Genomic DNA, 19350 nt, shown 5'->3' with positions numbered 1-19350 from the left:
ATTGGTCTTTTGGAGAAACCACATCCCAGGCTTTGCAATAGTTGCACGGCCCTTATATGACCTGCTGCGAAAAGGAGCAGCTTGGGAATGGGCTCCAGCCCACAATGAAGCGTTACAGCTTTTGGTGTTGGAAGCAAACACCCACCAGGCTTTGGGTCCTATTCACCCCACTGACCCTGTCCAGACTGAGTTGGGGTTTGCACACTCAGGATTGTCCATTCATTTTTGGCAAAAGGGACCAGAAGGTTCTCCCGCCCGATCGAATTTTACTCCAGGAGCTTTAAGGATGCTGAGAAACGAGATTCTAATTGGGAAAAAGGATTGTTTGTAGTGAGTGTTGCTTTCAGAGAAGCGGAGCGAACCATACGCCAACAGCCTCTAATTTTAAGGGGACTTTTTAAGGTAATTAAAGCTATGTTAGCAGGAACTCCCCCCCCTAACGGGGTGGGCCAAAGAGATACTGTCAGAAAATGTCATGCTAAGATTGAACATATTTGTAGTGTCCTAACTGTCACTGAAGGCACCCCTAAACAGGTAAAGATCCGTGAGGAAGTAACAAATCCTCTGGAGGGGATACCCCTCCCCCTCTCGTATTAAAAGTCACTCCTGCTGTTTCAGAGGAGTTGCCTCTGTTAAGAGAGGAGATACTGAGCTGTAGCTATTAATGTAGATGCTAACAGAGAAATCATTACCAAAGGTGAGGGCAGTGCCCAAGTGGGAGAGTTAGTGGCAGTGTGGAGTGTGTTTAATAGCGAGGAAGGGGCTAAGGCTCTGGTGCACATTTACACTGACTCGTTTGCAGCGTTCAAAGGCTGCACAGAATGGCTTCCTTTCTGGGAACAGAATAACTGGGAAGTAAACCGAGTGCCAGTGTGGCAAAAGGAGAAGTGGCAAAAAAACTTAGATCTTGCCAAACGTGGGGACTTTGTGGTAGCATGGGTACCGTCTCTGCGGGAAAGAGGAACTCTGGCAGGTGAATGGAATAACAGGGCAGATGAGCTGGCCAGAATTGCCCCTTTGCAGCAGGAAAATCAAACCGGGGAAAATTGGGAGAGACTTTTGGAATGGCTGCAAGTTAAGCATGCTCACTGAGGGTCTACTGATTTATACAAAGAGGCACACGCCAGAGGTTGGCTTGTCACTCGGGAATCTTGAAAAACCTCTATTTCAGCTTGTGAACAATGCAGACTTGGACTAGAGCCACAAGCCATGGAAGATTCCCCCCTTCATTTGAGAGACAAAAAGTGTCTCTGGGAAACTTGGCAGATAGATTATACGGGACCTTTCCAAAGGTCACAAGGGAAGCAGTACGTATTAGTAGGTGTGGAAGTGATTCCTGGCCTAGTTCAAAGTGTTTCCACGAGCGACTGGGGAAAATACAGTGCCAGCCCTGAAAATTTGGTTTAGTTTCCTCCTCAAACCTGATTCCATTCAGTCAGACAATGGCAGTCATTTTACTGCTGCCAAAGCAGGAGTGGGGGAGGGAAGAGGGAATCAAGTGGGGATTCCACACCCCATATTATCCCCAAGCTAACGGGATAGTAGAACGAACTCATGGACTCTTAAATCGATTTCTGAAACCTCACAAGCCATGTTGGGTGGAACGCCTTTGGGATGCAGTTACCCCAGTTAATGATCGCTGGGGAATAAATGGATGTCCCCGACTGAATGCCTTTTGTCCTAAACCCCCGACTTTGACCCCAAAGTCTCAGACTCTCAGTACTCCCGGAGAACGATTTTTTTCTCCTGGACAGCCTGTGTTGGTAGAAATGACAGCCATTGGAGCTGTTCCTCTCGTGCTCACTGGACCTCTTAATAAAGATGCTTGGAAAGCCAAAGATGCTCATGGAAAAGAATATAACATCAACACCAGGTGGATTACTCCATCCTTCTGCTTCCGGTTCCTTTGAACAAACCGAGTCTGGTTTTCTTTTCTTTTCCGGGTGAGGAATCTGGAGCCTACCTGAGAAAAAAACCCACCCATATGAAGCTGCTGAATGCCTGCGTGGCTTCATCAGTATTTGCCTTGTTAGTATTTTTAGGATGTTTGGCATACCATTGCAGATATTGTTTTGGTCGACCATTGTCGCCATGTTTAATAACCAAGGAAACTCCTGTGCCTCCCTCACTCTCAGAGGGTGGCAAAATGAATGTATAGCTTTAGGCCAGCAGGTGGCTGATGTCTTTAATCTGACTAATTGTTGGATATGTGGGAGTCCTTTAGGATTTAAAGATTGGCCATGGACATCAAAACCACTATCCCCAAAATGGCTCGTGAGTAACTGGAGTGACATAACCATTGGTAATAACTCATTCTACTGAAATGAAGAGATAAATGCGGCGAATGAAGAGCCGGGACGCAGCTTGACGCAAGCAAGTTGCCCGTTTATTAGTGATTTTCTTACAATTATATACGTTTCTACCTTCTACATATTACACACTGATTGGTTAAATCTTAAGCAAAAAAAAAAATGATTGGTTGATATTGAAGGCACACCGTTAGAACAATAGGAACTTAATGGTTTACCTTGACATAGCAACAATTTCTATTCCAAAATTAGGGGGTTCCTTTCTAGGCGGCTTTCTTGATTAACAAAGTTACATATCGGCGCTAAGCGTTCCCTTATCTGGCTACTTGTTTCTCTGTCCGTCTGGTTGCCTCCTCAACTGAAGCGGCTCAGGGGTCTGCAGTTAGCTTGTTCCTTTGTTCCCAGGGCTTGTGCCCTACAAGTTCTAACAAGTCTCTATTCATCAGGCTATCAGTACTTGGACTCTTGTCCTTGAGGCCTTGTCCTGCAGCTTGGTAATGTCCCCAACACACAGTTTGCTACCCCAGTACTCCGATAGTCAGAGGTGTCACGGAGCCAAAGCCACAACGGAGCCCTCAGGCTGAGCGTGGTCACTTGTGGGCGGAAGGGGGTCTGCTGGCTCTGCAACAGGGATCCCATGTGGAGCAACCTGCGGTGACGCAGTTGGAGGCAGACTGAAAAAACACTATGTCTGCATGGCTGGGTTTGGACAAAATGGCCTTTCTTGTTTATATAATTTTTTTATATATCTTAGATAGTACATGTGTCAGTCCCTGACAGGTTTTTGTGTTCGTCTTCTTGCTTGCTATTTGCTGTTGCTGTAGGTGCCCGTATGCTGTGGTTCTAAATTCCAGTTCTTCACATCCTGTTGACATACCTGACAATTTGTGGCTGTCTTAAGGGTACAAGACTATATCTTTGAAGTCAACTAACTTGTCTGCAGGTCCTCTGCATTCCTCAACATTCCCCCCTTTTGTTTTTGAACAGCTAGTACCATTTTTGCCGTGTGCTGCAGGGCCCTTGCAAAGATGACGGCAACCAAGGCATTATCAAACAAAGAATACTGCCAATTGAGTGAATTGATGACCAAAAGGATGACATTTTCTCAGATTTTGATAACTTGTTGCTGCAATGGGGCGCCTAAAATCCATGCAGCACATACCATCACAACCCTCACAGCCGTGTCCTTGAGCCAACATCAAAAGGGCAATAGTTGCTCTGTTTTGTATGTCATGGTGGCCAATTTGACTCACGTTCTTAACTGTAGAGGGATTTTTAAAGGACTGAGGACATATGTTACCATTGTCTGGGTTGAAGAACCCAGGCCTGTTAGTTGAAGCTGCAGAGCAGCTTTAACTTGTCCTGGGAACAAGCAGTGGGAGAAGGAAAACAAGCTATGCACAAACAAGAAGCCAGGTGCAGAGCAAGTCCTGGGAACCGCAAAATCAGCACACTCTGATCAGGTGCCTGCAGCATGCTCACCAATCAGCGACATGGACCCCTACATGGCCCAGAGACTTTTATCCAATCAGCTGTGTGTAAAGTTGGGTGAGCGGTCGATGTAAGTTATAAATATGACCTGTTTGTTTAATAAAGGGAGCACAGCATGTAGCCATATTGGTGTGACTTGGCCAACATTCCACGAGAGACCCTCTTTGCCTAACAAACAAGGTTATTTAACTCTTGAATGCTTTCCCTGCTGTTGCTCCGGACAAGAGAAGAACCACTGCAATACATTCCCATCAGTTCCATAAATCAACTACATCATTACATGCTTCATCCAAAGTTATATTGCCTTTGAGCACATTATGCTTATCAACATGTTGACGTGTTGATTTGTGCGGGTGTCATGGTCCCATCATGGCCTCCTGCTACGTTAGCATCTACATAAAAACAACTATCAACATTCAAAGTGCCAACAATATCAACTTCTTTTGGATTAACATTATACAGAGGTAATCATCCCAAATATGGAGGCCTTCAGTAACATTCTTCATTCCCCACATTCTTTGTCAAAATCGTACATTCACCTTTTTGCAACAATGTCTGCAAGTCAGTTTTGAGGGAGGGCACACCAAACAAGGACTGGTTCAGTAAGGAGACCACACATTAGTGTTTGCGTTGACTGGTGGCAGCAGTACTCCCACTGTCTGGCACGCTAAGCCTCGGCCGCACACAGTGAGCAGGTATCCATCGCGGACCTTCAGCTGCAGAAACACAAGCATAACTCTCCCCCAAGTTAACAATTCACACAGTCCCAACCAATGCCCGGTACGAGGGTCTTTCATGCATACTAAGATGCCTTTGTGCTTTTGCTGCTTGTCACCAATTGACACCAAGTGCCACACAATGGGAGGCACCACATGGTCAGCAGAGATTTTCAGAAAGCGTAAAACATAACATGCTTTCTCTAATCGTGCCTCTGGGGTCATTCCCTTCATTCCCCCTTTTCGTTTTTCAAGCTGGCATTTAAGAGTACCATTCATGCGTTCAGCGATGGCTTGGCCCCTAGGGGAATGGGGAATACCAAAATTGTGGGAGATCCCCCATTGGGAAAGGAACTGACTGACGGGCCTGGAATTATAGGCAGGTCCACGGTCCGTTTTGATTTCAAGAGGGACACCAAGCACAGAAAAAGCACGTTGCCAGTGCCGAATGACGTCACGACTGGTCTCACCTGTGTGGGCAGTAGCAGTCATTGCACTAGAATATGTATCTATTTTTAACATGGACATATTTTTGTCTGCCAAACTCATTGTAATCAGTTACATCTGTTTGCCAGAGCTGTAAAGCTTGAAGGCCTCTAGGATTAACTCCCTAATTTGGCACAGAAGTAACATTTTGACAGTCTGGGCAGGCTGCAACAATTCCTGCGTGCAGCTGCCTGAGAGAGACCCTATTGGACAAATTGATGATACAAGGATCGCCAATTCAGATGATAGAATTGGTGGGCTATCACGTCTTGCTGATGGACCTCAGGAACAGGCACCGACAGAGCTGTAGGACAAGGCCTCAAGGACAAGAGTCCAAGTACTGATAGCCTGATGAATAGAGACTCGTTAGAACTTGTAGGGCACTAGCCCTGGGAACAAAGGAACAAGCTAACTGCAGACCCCTGAGCCGTTACTGTTGAGGAGGCAACCAGACGGACAGAGAAACAAGTAGCCAGATAAGGGAACGCATAGCGCCGATATGTAACTTTGCTAATCAAGAAAGCCGCCTAGAAAGAAACCCCCTAACTTTGGAATAGAAATTGTTGCTATGTCAAGGTAAACCATTAAGTTCCTATTGTTCTAACGGTGTGCCTTAAATATCAACCAATCAGTGTTTTTTACGCTTAAGATTTAACCAATCAGTGTGTAACATGTAGAAGTTAGAAACGTATATATGTGTAAGAAAATCACTAATAAAGGGGCAACTTGCTTGCATCAAGCTGCGTCCCGTCTCTTCATTCGTTGCAACTTGGTGACCCCGAAGTGATCCGGTGAAGGATCTGACGTGGAGGGACTCCCGAATCGCCTAACTGAGCAACATGCAGCGAATCCCACAGAACTTTGAATGATCCGCTGAAAGGAAGTGGGAGCCGGCCGGCCAGAAATCCCTCCGGAGTTGAGAGGTGAGCTGTGGGAAATCTGTAATGGCGAATCAGGTTTCGTCCTCAGAAAGAGACGTATATGAGCTTATGCAAGGTCTCCTTAACAAACATAAGTATTTCTGGGCATGACCTTAAATCAATGCTTAAAGTGGGTGCAAGTAAATATGCCTGCAGTGACTGCAACTACAATTTTCACACGGGAACTTTGGGACGATCCAGGGGTGAAATTGTGGGATACTGCTATAAAAGGCAATACTGAGTCCCACCCTCTGCTCTCTTCATAGAGAGTTATTTTTGAGACTCTGAAAGCACAAAAATAAAAGGCAGAGGAAGGAGAGGCGGAGGAGTCACAAGCTCCTATAGCCCTGTCCTTATCAGCCTCTAACTCACAGTGCTCTAAACCCCTGGGTGTTAATGCAGTGGAGTATCTGCCAGAAGAAGACCCCTTTGACCCGGGACCGGTAGACCCTGAACAAGAACCTGATTTATAGCCTCCTGATCTGCGTGATGTGTGGGCAAAAATAAAGAAACAAGCCTTAAAGGAGGGGGATTTAGAAATTGCTAAAACTATAGTTGCTCTGGTCTTGTATTCTCAGGGTCGGGCAGGGGGAGCACGATGGGAGGCTCTTTCTTTTTCGGTTGTTAAAGAACTGCGCCGCACGGTTACGGAACATGGTATGTCTTCTCCCTAGTTTATAAGTCTGTTATCTTCTGTGTTTGATACTTATGTCATGACTCCTCATGATTTGAAATATTTAGCGCGATTGCTACTAACCCCGACTCAGTACACGTTATGGGAGCCGCATTGGAGAGGGGGACTGCAAGCACTCCTGCTCACGTATGTCAATCATAATGATGCTGCATTAGCTGCACTGACAATAGAACATCTTACGGGCACCGGTGCACATGCTGATCCTGTAGCGCAGGCTCAACACTGCCCCCGTGCGGCTCTCGAGGCAATTAGAGAAGAGGCCAAAAAGGCTTTTTTCCAGGTTCCTGACGTACAAAAGCCACAAGAACCTTATATGCAGTTTATTGATAGACTAAAACAGGCTTTGGAAAGTCAAGTCGATAATGCGGAAGCTCGGGATATATTGCTAACAAAACTAGCTGTTGAAAATGCTAATGTTGATTGTAAAAGGCTATTGAAGTCTCTTCCCAACCCGAACCCCACTCTGGTGGAAATAGTGAAAGCATGTAACCGAATCGGTACGGTTGATCACAAGTTTGAAGCTATGGCTGCTGCTTTTGCAGCGATGTGTGGTGTGGGGAATTGCTATGGTTGTGGTAAGCCTGGTCATCTAAAGAGAAATTGTCTTGCTCGGGCTGCGGGGAATAGACAACAACCTCCTGGTCCTGGAGTTTGTCCGACATGTCGGAAAGGGCATCATTATGCTAATCAATGTCGATCTAAGTATGACTTCCAGGGACAACCGATACAGGGAAACCGACCGCGGAACACGGGGCAGCGACGCGCGCAGACACAAGTGCCCCAGCTGACGTTTCAACAACCTCGGAGAGAAGCACCGACACCTCAAGTCCCTGTCCAGCAACCTCAGGCAGCGCCGGATTGGACCTGGCAACCTCACACAGAGTAACACTGCTCGATTCCTCGGTTCATTTATTATCAACAAATTACAAAGGACCATTACCCCCCAATACACAAGCTCTATTAATTGGTAGATCTTGCACAACATTGTCTGGTCTTTTTGTTTTACCAGGTGTTATTGACTCTGACAGTGTAGACAAAATCAAAATTATGGCACGGACTCCATTTCCACCACAGAGCCACAGAAACTAGAGCGTCAACTCTAGCATTGCCTTCAATTACAAAACCAGGTAGGGGAGTATGGCTACTAACATGCATAACATAATACGGAGAATGGCGTTTCCGAATCTCTCCCCAAACTAAAGTCAATATTGCCACAAGCTTGGGATTGTTGACATGGCCAAGGACAGCCCTGTCTAACATGGGAAGGAGGGCTGCCACATATGCCGAGTCAGTAACAAGATTAAAAGGGCCTGGAAAATACTGAAATGCCAAAGCTGCAGCCTGTAACTCTACGACTTGTGGGGATCCTTCCTGATATACAATTTGGGAATGCCATTGCCCATGTTTTTTCCAGGTGACTGTGGCTTTTCCCGTTTTTCCAGACCCGCCTGTAAATACTGTATCACCTTTGACTGGTTGTCTCTGACTTCGTTGCTGTGGCTGCAAAGTTAGATTTACAGTCATTTTCAAAAGTGGATGAGGTGGAAATGTGGTACTGAACTTGCTCTTGAAAACTGGCTAAAGCCACTTGAAGGGCAGTAGAATTTAATAGCGCCCATTCAACATAGAATTGTTGTACAGGGATAATTACAGTTGGTGGATTAAGTCCAGTCAACTCTAAACATCTTTCTTGGATTTTTATGATCAAATCGGCAACAAGTTCGTACAATTCAACAGCACCTCTCTTAGGCTGCAAAGGCAGAAACAACCACTCAGGTACACGCAGTGGATCTTGCCAAGCCTGGTTCCGCTGGGCCAACATAGCATAAGGGGAAGATTGGTCCATTAAAATAAAACCACTTAAAGGAAGCGTGATAGCTACACGCCACACATGTTGTGAAGAGATCAACTGTTGACTTCTTTCACAAGTGCCAAGGCTGCAGGCATTAAGTACCTTGGGGCTAAAAGATCTGTGTCTCCTTTTAAAAGCTGCAAAAGAGGATGCATTTGTTCATTAGTAAGACCTAAATAAGGCCGTAGCCAATTTAGCATTCCTGCAAGTTTTTGGACATCATTCAAAGTCTTTACATCCAGTTTCAATTTGATAAGTTGTGGAGACACAGTTCCCTTCAGCACATTCATGCCCAGATATTTCCAGGGCTCTTGCCTCTGAACTTCTTCAGGAGCTACATTCAATCCAAATTCTGCTAAACTATGTCTGGCACCCTTCTCAGCTGTCTCCAGCAGCTCTTTGGACGGTGCTGCTAGCAAAATGCCATCTGTGTCATCATGACAGTAAACATCTTGGTATTTGTCTCTCACTGAGCTCAGGGCTTGGGCTATAAACCATTGACAAATGGTTGGCGAGTTTCTCATGCCCTGAGGCAGCACGGGCCAGTGGTACCTTGTTGTGGGCTCAGAGTTAGTTCTAGTTGGTACTGTAAAAGCAAACTTTGCTTTGTCTTTTGGATCTAAAGGAATGGTAAATAAACCAGTCTTTCAGATCAATAAATATCCCATTCTGTTGGTATGGTGGTGGCAGATGGCAACCCTGGCTGCAAGGCCCCCATAGGGGCCATCACTGCATTGACTTTACGCAGGTCATGCAACAATCGCCATTTACCAGACTTCTTTTTTATCACAACTACAGGGGTGTTCTACGGGCTATGTGATTCTTCAATGTGGCCCGCGTCTAACTGTTCCTTAACCAATTCACGCAGGGCACACAGCTTTTCCTGGGGCAGGGGCCACTGCTCTCCCCATACTGGTTTGCTGACGTGGAACGCACTTGGACACAACTTATACGACCAATGTGATCAAGTTAGTGCTGATTTATTAAAAGGCTTACAGCAATTTATACTCTTAACAAAAGACACACACGCCACGCATGAGTTGTTATTCAGAGGTGATGGGCTAAAGCTACTTGTCCACGCGTACTCTAGTCATCTATGATTGGTCCTGGCACGGTGTCCACACACTGCTCTCTTGTCACGTAGACATCCTGTTTCACATCTTAGCTCATCATTTTTCAGTCCAACTTCCTTGTCTTCTTGCCACATATGTAGTTTCACAATCTCCTTGTCCTTGTACACAGTTTCTTTGTCTCTCTTAGCCTTGCACGTGTCCTTCACAACAGCTACAACTTGCTACAACTTCTGCCTGCTGTTACAATAAAGTTACTCGGTCTGGATTGCTCATAATTTGCCCATTGTCTTCTAGCCGCTCCACAAATCCCCCTTTTTGTTTTTTGAGCAATCCAGACCCCTTTTATCATTCAGTTCATAATTCTCATAAAGCAATTCCACACAGAGCTGTATATCATTAAAAAGATTACAATGGCAATTAATACCGTTATCTCGTGCAGAAACAAATATTTTATCCATCCAGTAATTCCTAGGTCAGGTTGGGTCCTTGTGGAGATAGTTCTTGTGTGCAAGGCACTTGAGGTATTCCTGTGGAGCCCAGTCCTTCTTCACCCTGCCGCCTGGGCTCTGCTCGGGGAACACAACTCACAAAAGGCACAAGCTGAGCAAGGCGTGTATTTTTTGGAATTGTAACAGGAGGCACAGGTGTAGAAAATAAGACACATATTTGACCTGTAAAGTTAAGGGCTTTTAGGGGTTTTAGGGTTATGTGGTTTTGGACTTTAGCATTTTTAGGGTTTAGGGGCTTTAGGATTTTTAGGGTTAAAGGGGATTTTGGTTTGCAGGGTTAAGTGCTTTGGGGGTTATGGATTTTTACTGTTAATGGGCTGTAGGGTTAAGGGTATTTAGTCTTTTTAGGGTTTTTCAGGTTTTGTGTTTTTGGAGTTAAGCATTTTCAGGGATAAGTGTTTTTAGGCTTTAGGGTTTTGACAATTTTTAGGTTTAAAGAGGTTTTTGTGTTTTAGGATTAAGTGAATTTAGTTTTTTTAGTGTTATGGGTGTTAACGGGTTTTTAGCGTTAAGAAGTGTTAGGGATTTTAGCGTTAAGGGGTTTTAGGGTTAATGGTTTTTATGGTTTTTAGGGTTAATGGTTTTAATGGTGAAGGGTATTAGGGCTTAAGGTTTTTAAGATTAAGGGTTTTAATGGTTAAGGGTTTTTAGGGTTTTAAGTGTCAAGTGTTGTTAGGGTTTTTAGGGTTTACATGTTATTGGGTTTTAGGGGTTTTAAGATTTTGAACTTTAAGGGGTTTTAGGGTTAAGGGTTTTTAAGGTTTTTAAGGTTAAGCTTTCCTGGGGTTAATGCTTTTTGCCTCTGAAGTTGTTTTAAGGTTAAAGGTTTTTGCGTTTTTAGGGGTTTTGGGTTTAAGATTTTTTTTAGGGTTAAGGGTTCATAGTGTTGTTAGCGTTAAGGGGTTTTAGGTTTAAGAATTTTTAGGGTTTTTAAGTTTAAGAGGTTTTAGGGTTATAGGTTATGTAGGGTTAAGTGTTTTAAAAATTTTAGGGTTAAGAGTTTTTACTGTTTTTAAGGTCAAGATGTTTAGGGGTTTTTGGTTTAATGGGTTTTAGGGGTTTTACGTTAATGGTTTTTAGGATTTTCAATATTTTTAATGTGAAGTGGGTTTAGAGTTAGGGGATTTTGGGCGTTTTAAGCTTAAGAGTTACTGGGTTTAAAGGTTTTTACTGTTAAGGGGGTTTAGGCTTAAGGGTTTTAAGGATTTTTAGGTTTAAGGGTTTCTGTGGTTAAGGGTTTTTAGGCTTAAGGGTTTTTAGTATTTAATGTAGTATTTAGTAGCGTTTAATGGAGTTCTTAGTGTTAAAGAAGTGTTAGCTTTTTTAGGGTTAAGGTTTTTTAGGGTTTGGTATTTTAGCGTTAAGTCATTTAAGTGTTTTTAGCATTTGTAAGGTTATTAAAGTTTAGGGGTTTAAGGGTTAAGTGTTTTTAGTGTACTTATGGTTAAGGTTTTTTAAGGGGTGGGTGCTGGCAACGGACAGCTCTGACAGCCCAGGACAGGGCAGTCAGCAGGGGCAGGGGCACCTGCCCAGCTAGAGGCACCCCTTTAATCTTTACGCCCCTCCACTTACGTCATCCATCAGCTTTGCTCTCCTCTTCCCTCACCGTTCTACTCTTCCATCCGCTCCACTCTCAACCTATGTCCTCTCCAACCTCCTCTTCCGTCCTCTTCTCTGCTCTCCTCATCCATCTTCTCTGATCTCTTCCATCTACTCATATCTCCTCGTCCATCTTCTATGCTTTCCTCATCCATCATCTACGCTCTCCTCATCCATCTTCTATGCTCTCCTCTTACCTCCTCTCCGGTCTCCTCTTCAATCTGCTCTCCACTTCACTATTCTCCATTACCTCTTCCATCTGCGCTCCTCTTCACTAATCTCCGCTCTTATCTTCCCTCCGTTCTGCTCTCCTCTTCCTTCAGCTTGCTCTCATATTTACTCCACATGGCTCTCCTTTTCCTATTTCTCTTCTTTTCCTTTTCCTCCTCTTCCATTTTCTCTGCTCTTCTCTCCCATCTTCAGCGTTCTTCTTTTATATACTGCACTCTCCTCCCCATTCATCTCCACTTTCCTCTTCCCTCCTCTCCGCTCTCCTCTTTCATTTTCTCTGCTCTCCTCTTCCCTCCTGTCCGCTCTCCTCTACACTTCTCTCTCCTCTTTACTCCTCTCCACTTTCTGCATCAGCTTTGCTCTCCGCTTCCCTCCTCACCGCTCTCTTCTTCCGTCCTCTCCACTCTCCACCTATGTCTTCTCCACCCTCTTCTTCCGTCCTCTTCTCTACTCTCGTCATCTATCTCCTCTTATCTCCTCTTCCATCTTCTCACATCTCCTCACACATTTTATGCTCCCTCATCCATCCTCTGCGTACTCCTCTTACCTCTTTACCGCACTCCTCTTACCTCTTCTACGGTCTCCTCTTCACTCCTCTACACTTACCTCTTCCATCAGCTTTGCTTTCCTCTTCCCTCCTCTCCACACTCCTCTTCTCTTATCTTTGCATACCTGTTCCCTTCTCTCCGCACCCATCTTGCCTCCTCATCCATCTTCTCTGATCTCCTCTTCCATCTTCTCCACTCTCTACTTACTTTTATCTCCTCTCTCCTCTTCCCTCCTCTCAACTCTCCTCTTCCCTCCTCTCTGCTCTCCTTTGCACTCGACTCTCCTCTCTGCTCCGATCTCCTCTTCATTCTGTACAACTCTGCCCGCCTCTACGCTCTCCTGTCTTTTCCACTTTTTCCATTCTCCTCTTCCCTGTTATCCATCTCCGCTGTCTGCTCTCCTCTTCCATCCTCTTTGCTTTCGTCTTCCCTCTTCCCTCCTCTCTGCTCTCCTCATGCCTCCTTTCCACTCTACTCTTCCCTTTTCTCCGCACTCTTCTTCCCTCCTGTCCACACTTCTCCTCCCTCCTGTCTGCACTCCTCTTCCGTTCTCTCTGCTCTCCTACATCCTGTTTCCACAGGATGGCAAACCCCCACTTCTCTGACCCTAGGGAGGCTCAGAGACCAAGCCCTCAGTCTGAAGCAGGACATGCTCCTCAGCTGAAGGGCTGCAAACTTTTCAGGTGAGCACTACTTGCTCATTTCCCCGGGGACTTTTTTTTCCTGCTTGTACTCATTTTTAGTAACTCCTGATGTATTTCCCTCAAACAAACAAGCCAAACCTCAAAAGCCTGAGAACAACAGTGCTCCCTCAAAGATGTGGTCCATCTGGCCCAACACTCCGTCTCCAAAGCAGCCAGGCAGCACTGCCTAAAAGAGAGCCTAGGGCAGTGCAGATCTACGGGTGCCAGGGTCCTGGGGGTGCTCATAGGCCTCAGTGGCTGGGACCAGCCTCCCCTGGGACCCCCAGCGCCCTCATCTCCTGCCAAGGGCACAGGGGACATGTCTCAGCTCAGCCGGGGCCCTTCAGTCCCTGCCTGAGCCGTGTTGTAGCTGTGCCTGTGCCTGCCCCTGCCTCCTGGCTGGGCCGGGGCCCTGCCCTGCAGAGAGCTGCTCTCCTGGAGGGACCCCTCCAACCCCGCTCACAGCTTCTCACGCAGAACTCCAGGCACCGCACAGCGTGACACTTCTGTTCCCTTCTGCTCCTGGCGTTCACTGTAGGTTGAATATCAATGAGACTTTTGCACAGCTCGCTCCTGCTAAAGCTCGCGATGGGCAAGAGAGCCAGAGCACCAGGGCACGATGGTGCCTCAGAGGTGCGAGAGCAGAAGGCGAGAACCTGGCTCAAAGGGCCCCGAGGAGCCCTGCCCAAGGGCTGTGCCCAGTGCTACAGAGGAAAAGCAGCAACCCATTGGGGGCTACGCTGGCAGTCCCGCTGGGAGCCTCGAAAGGTTCCTCCCCCCAGATGCAGGACCTGAGGACCACCTTCCTGGAGCACGAGCAGCAGGCACCCTGCCAGAGTGGCCCAAAGCAGCCCTGGCCACGGGCCCTGCTCAGTGCTGCAGAGAAAGGCAAAGGAACCCTGGGGAGGGACACTTGCTAGCCCACCGCGGGGGAAAAAAGCCTTCCCTCCCTCCAGTTGCAGGGCACGAGAGGCCATCTTTGTGGGGCATGAGCAGCAGGTGGTGACCTGGCCCAAGGGACCCGTGAAGCCCTGACAAGCAGTCGTGCTCAATGCTGCAGGGGAAAGCAAATAACCCCCAGGGGCCAGTGCCCATGTGCCCCAGGGAAAATTCCCTCCTGACCCCAGCCCTGGTGATGGGCTGTTCCCTGAGCATGTGAGTGAGACCTGCCTCCTCGTCCCACGGCCTGGTCGCGCCTCCTGGGAGATGCCAAGCCTCTCCCTCTGACCTAGAGTCATCTCAGGGACTTCTGAGAGTGGCCAAATATCCCTGGTCCCATCGACTTCAGGGGCCAGAATCCTTCCTGCACCTGGGAGGGCACCAGTGGGTGCTCCAAAGCTCTAGGATCCCGCCAACATCTGTGCATCCTATAACTTATGTGCGACGAGCGAGGGGAAGCAAGCAGCCGACTCAATGTGAGTGATAAAGCAAGCTTCGATTTATTACGGCGCGATTATGTCTTATATACAGTTCCAGTTAATTATGCCTACAAATCATCTGCTAATTGGCTAAGCTCTAAAGGGTTACATTTTCATACGTCCTCCTATTTGCGGTTACAGCGGATAGCTAGCTACATATATTTTCTCTCTTGTCTACGCGAATTCCTCAAAGTTATTTACAACATTAGGCACAAGGTCAGTGTTTTTCTCAGCTTCCTTATCAGCATGCCTCAGCACAGCTGCAAGGCCTGCTTCAGCTAACTTACGCTAACTTTGTTTCACAAAGATCTTTAAGGGAGTCATGGCCGTGATCACACAGCCATTCTGCAACACTTATGGCTGCTGCCCCTGGCTTCACAGGGGATGAGGACGGTGTACTCTGCCGTGCTCCTCAAGAAGACATTCCCTTGGTCTTGCCATGGTTGTCCAGCTGAGAAAGATTTCCAGACCTCAGGTGAGCCTTGATTGTGGGCCCACCAGAAGCCTCATTCAGGTTCCAGTCTCCCTCCCTCACCCCACCCAGAGAATCCCACCAGCCCCTCGAGGACTCCCCCTCGGGTGTCTTCAGCCTGGTGCCAGGCCAGCTCTGGCCGGGGGACACAGACGATGCGCCTTTTATACTCCCCCGGGGCACTGTGACTGCTGCATTGCCAAGTGACGGCACTGTGACATGGGTGACACAGGGATGACATGCGCAGCCCCGCCCCTGCCCAGCAGCCTTGGGAGGAAGGGCTTTGGGGTGCCGGTCCCTAGGCAGCCCCTGTGCCCAGGAGGCCCGGGGGGCTGTCCCTGCCCTTGGTGGCCATGCACGGGGCACAGCTGCTGGGCATCCCTGGTGCCTCCTCTCCCACTTGGCTCCCGGGGACAAACCTCGTGCTGTTTCTCCTCTCTCAGGCTGTGGCATGTGATTTAAAGTATCAATCACCAATATTCGAGTTAGCGGAGGTTATCTTTACTCAGCAGTGCTGGGTGCACGGGGGATCTCTCCACCAAAGTCACGCACACCGAGGGGACTTTTCAGTCCCCCCCTTTATACAAGCTACTCATACTTATTCATTAGTTTTCCAAGTAGTCGTTTACACAATCATTATTATTCAGAGAATTCATTTACATATATCATGCCTGCGCAATGTCCTTGAGGAGTTGTCTCTGCGTAGACTCTATTCCTTAGCGGCCATGTTTAAATCTTCATCTTCACCACGTTGCATGTACAACAGGAATCTAAGCCAAAATGTCCCTTCTAAAGATAACCAACCCAAGGACTTAACAGTCTGTGCATTGTCATGTGGCAATAAGGGTCCTTGGACATTTCCCAAATATAAATAGACATAGGTGCGTCATCCTTTGGATAAGTGGTACAGCATTCACTATTGACATGGACCATCCCTTGTGCCCAGTGCCCACACTGTGAGCCGCCCCCTCTCTACCACAGGTAACGTCCATGATGTTGACATGTGGAATCGTACCCTACAACTCGAGGAGAGTTATAAAGCAGGATGCTACGTGACAAGAGAGCAGTATGTGGACACTGTGCCAGGACCAATCATAGATGACTAGAGTACGCGTGGACAAGTAGCTTTAGCCCATCACCTCTGAATAACAACGCATGCGTGGCGTGTGTGTCTTTTGTTAAGAGTATAAATTGCTGTAAGCCTTTCAATAAATCAGCACTAACTTGATCACATTGGTCGTATAAGTTGTGTCCGAGAGCCATGTGCATCAACAAACCAGTATGGGGAGAGCAGTGGCCCCTGCCCCAGGAAAAGCTGTGTGCCCTGCATGAATTGGTTGAGGAACAGTTAGACGCGGGCCACATTGAAGAATCACATAGCCCGTAGAACACCCCTGTAGTTGTGATAAAAAAGAAGTCTGGTAAATGGCGATTGTTGCATGACCTGCGTAAAGTCAATGCAGTGATGGCCCCTATGGGGGCCTTACAGCCAGGGTTGCCATCTGCCACCATGAAACCAATGGAGTGGGACATTTTAGTTATTGATCTGAAAGATTGGTTTATTTACCATTCCTTTAGATCCAAAAGACAAAGCAAAGTTTGCTTTTACAGTACCAACTAGAACTAACTCTGAGCCCACAACAAGGTACCACTGGCCCGTGCTGCCTCAGGGCATGAGAAACTCGCCAACCATTTGTCAATGGTTTATAGCCCAAGCCCTGAGCTCAGTGAGAGACAAATACCAAGATGTTTACTGTCATGATGACACAGATGGCATTTTGCTAGCAGCACCGTCCAAAGAGCTGCTGGAGACAGCTGAGAAGGGTGCCAGACATAGTTTAGCAGAATTTGGATTGAATGTAGCTCCTGAAGAAGTTCAGAGGCAAGAGCCCTGGAAATATCTGGGCATGAATGTGCTGAAGGGAACTGTGTCTCCACAACTTATCAAATTGAAACTGGATGTAAAGACTTTGAATGATGTCCAAAAACTTGCAGGAATGCTAAATTGGCTACGGCCTTATTTAGGTCTTACTAATGAACAAATGCATCCTCTTTTGCAGCTTTTAAAAGGAGACACAGATCTTTTAGCCCCAAGGTACTTAATGCCTGCAGCCTTGGCACTTGTGAAAGAAGTCAACAGTTGATCTCTTCACAACATGTGTGGCGTGTAGCTATCACGCTTCCTTTAAGTGGTTTTATTTTAATGGACCAATCTTCCCCTTATGCTATGTTGGCCCAGCGGAACCAGGCTTGGCAAGATCCACTGCGTTTACCTGAGTGGTTGTTTCTGCCTTTGCAGCCTAAGAGAGGTGCTGTTGAATTGTACGAACTTGTTGCCGATTTGATCATAAAAATCCAAGAAAGATGTTTAGAGTTGACTGGACTTAATCCACCAACTGTAATTATCCCTGTACAACAATTCTATGTTGAATGGGCGCTATTAAATTCTACTGCCCTTCAAGTGGCTTTAGCCAGTTTTCAAGAGCAAGTTCAGTACCACATTTCCACCTCATCCACTTTTGAAAATGACTGTAAATCTAACTTTGCAGCCACAGCAACGAAGTCAGAGACAACCAGTCAAAGGTGATACAGTATTTACAGGCGGGTCTGGAAAAACGGGAAAAGCCACAGTCACCTGGAAAAAACATGGGCAATGGCATTCCCAAATTGTATATCAGGAAGGATCCCCACAAGTCGTAGAGTTACAGGCTGCAGCTTTGGCATTTCAGTATTTTCCAGGCCCTTTTAATCTTGTTACTGACTCGGCATATGTGGCAGCCCTCCTTCCCATGTTAGACAGGGCTGTCCTTGGCCATGTCAACAATCCCAAGCTTGTGGCAATATTGACTTTAGTTTGGGGAGAGATTCGGAAACGCCATTCTCCGTATTATGTTATGCATGTTAGTAGCCATACTCCCCTACCTGGTTTTGTAATTGAAGGCAATGCTAGAGTTGACGCTCTAGTTTCTGTGGTTCTGTCGGTGCCTGTTCCTGAGGTCCATCAGCAAGACGTGATAGCCCACCAATTCTATCATCTGAATTGGCAATCCTTGTATCATCAATTTGTCCAATAGGGTCTCTCTCAGGCAGCTGCACGCAGGAATTGTTGCAGCCTGCCCAGACTGTCAAAATGTTACTTCTGTGCCAAATTAGGGAGTTAATCCTAGAGGCCTTCAAGCTTTACAGCTCTGGCAAACAGATGTAACTGATTACAATGAGTTTGGCAGACAAAAATATGTCCGTGTTAAAAATAGATACATATTCTAGTGCAATGACTGCTACTGCCCACACAGGTGAGACCAGTCGTGACGTCATTCGGCACTGGCAACGTGCTTTTTCTGTGCTTGGTGTCCCTCTTGAAATCAAAACGGACCGTGGACCTGCCTATAATTCCAGGCCCGTCAGTCAGTTCCTTTCCCAATGGGGGATCTCCCACAATTTTGGTATTCCCCATTCCCCTATGCCAAGCCATCGCCGAACGCATGAATGGTACTCTTAAATGCCAGCTTGAAAAACGAAAAGGGGGAATGAAGGGAATGACCCCAGAGGCACGATTAGAGAAAGCATGTTATGTTTTACGCTTTCTGAAAATCTCTGCTGACCATGTGGTGCCTCCCATTGTGTGGCACTTGGTGTCAATTGGTGACAAGCAGCAAAAGCACAAAGGCATCTTCGTACGCATGAAAGACCCTCGTACCGGGCATTGGTTGGGACTGTGTGAATTGTTAACTTGGGGGAGAGTTATGCTTGTGTTTCTGCAGCTGAAGGTCCGCGATGGATACCTGCTCACTGTGTGCGGCCGAGGCTTAGCGTGCCAGACCATGGGAGTACTGCTGCCACCAGTCAACGCAAACACTAATGTGTGGTCTCCTTACTGAACCAGTCCTTCTTTGGTGTGCCCTTCCTCAAAACTGACTTGCAGACATTGTTGCAAAAAGGTGAATGTACGATTTTGACAAAGAATGTGGGGAATGAAGAATGTTACTGAAGGCCTTCATATTTGGGATGATTACCTCTGTATAATGTTAATCCAAAAGAGGTTGATATTGTTGGCACTTTGAATGTTGATAGTTGTTTTTATGTAGATGCTGTAGTAGTAGGAGGCCATGATGGGACCATGACACCCGCACAAATCAACACGTCAACATGTTGATAAGCATAATGTGCTCAAAGGCAATATAACTTTGGATGAAGCATGTAATGATGTAGTTGATTTATGGAACTGATGGGAATGTATTGCAGTGGTTCTTCTCTTGTCCGGAGCAACAGCAGGGAAAGCATTCAAGAGTTAAATCACCTTGTTTGTTAGGCAGTTAAGAACGTGAGTCAAATTGGCCACTATGATATAC

This window comes from Falco punctatus (genome assembly GCF_963210335.1).
Source record: "Falco punctatus genome assembly, chromosome: 4".
In the NCBI taxonomy this organism is placed as follows: domain Eukaryota; kingdom Metazoa; phylum Chordata; class Aves; order Falconiformes; family Falconidae; genus Falco; species Falco punctatus.
This window is presented reverse-complemented; position numbering follows the sequence as displayed.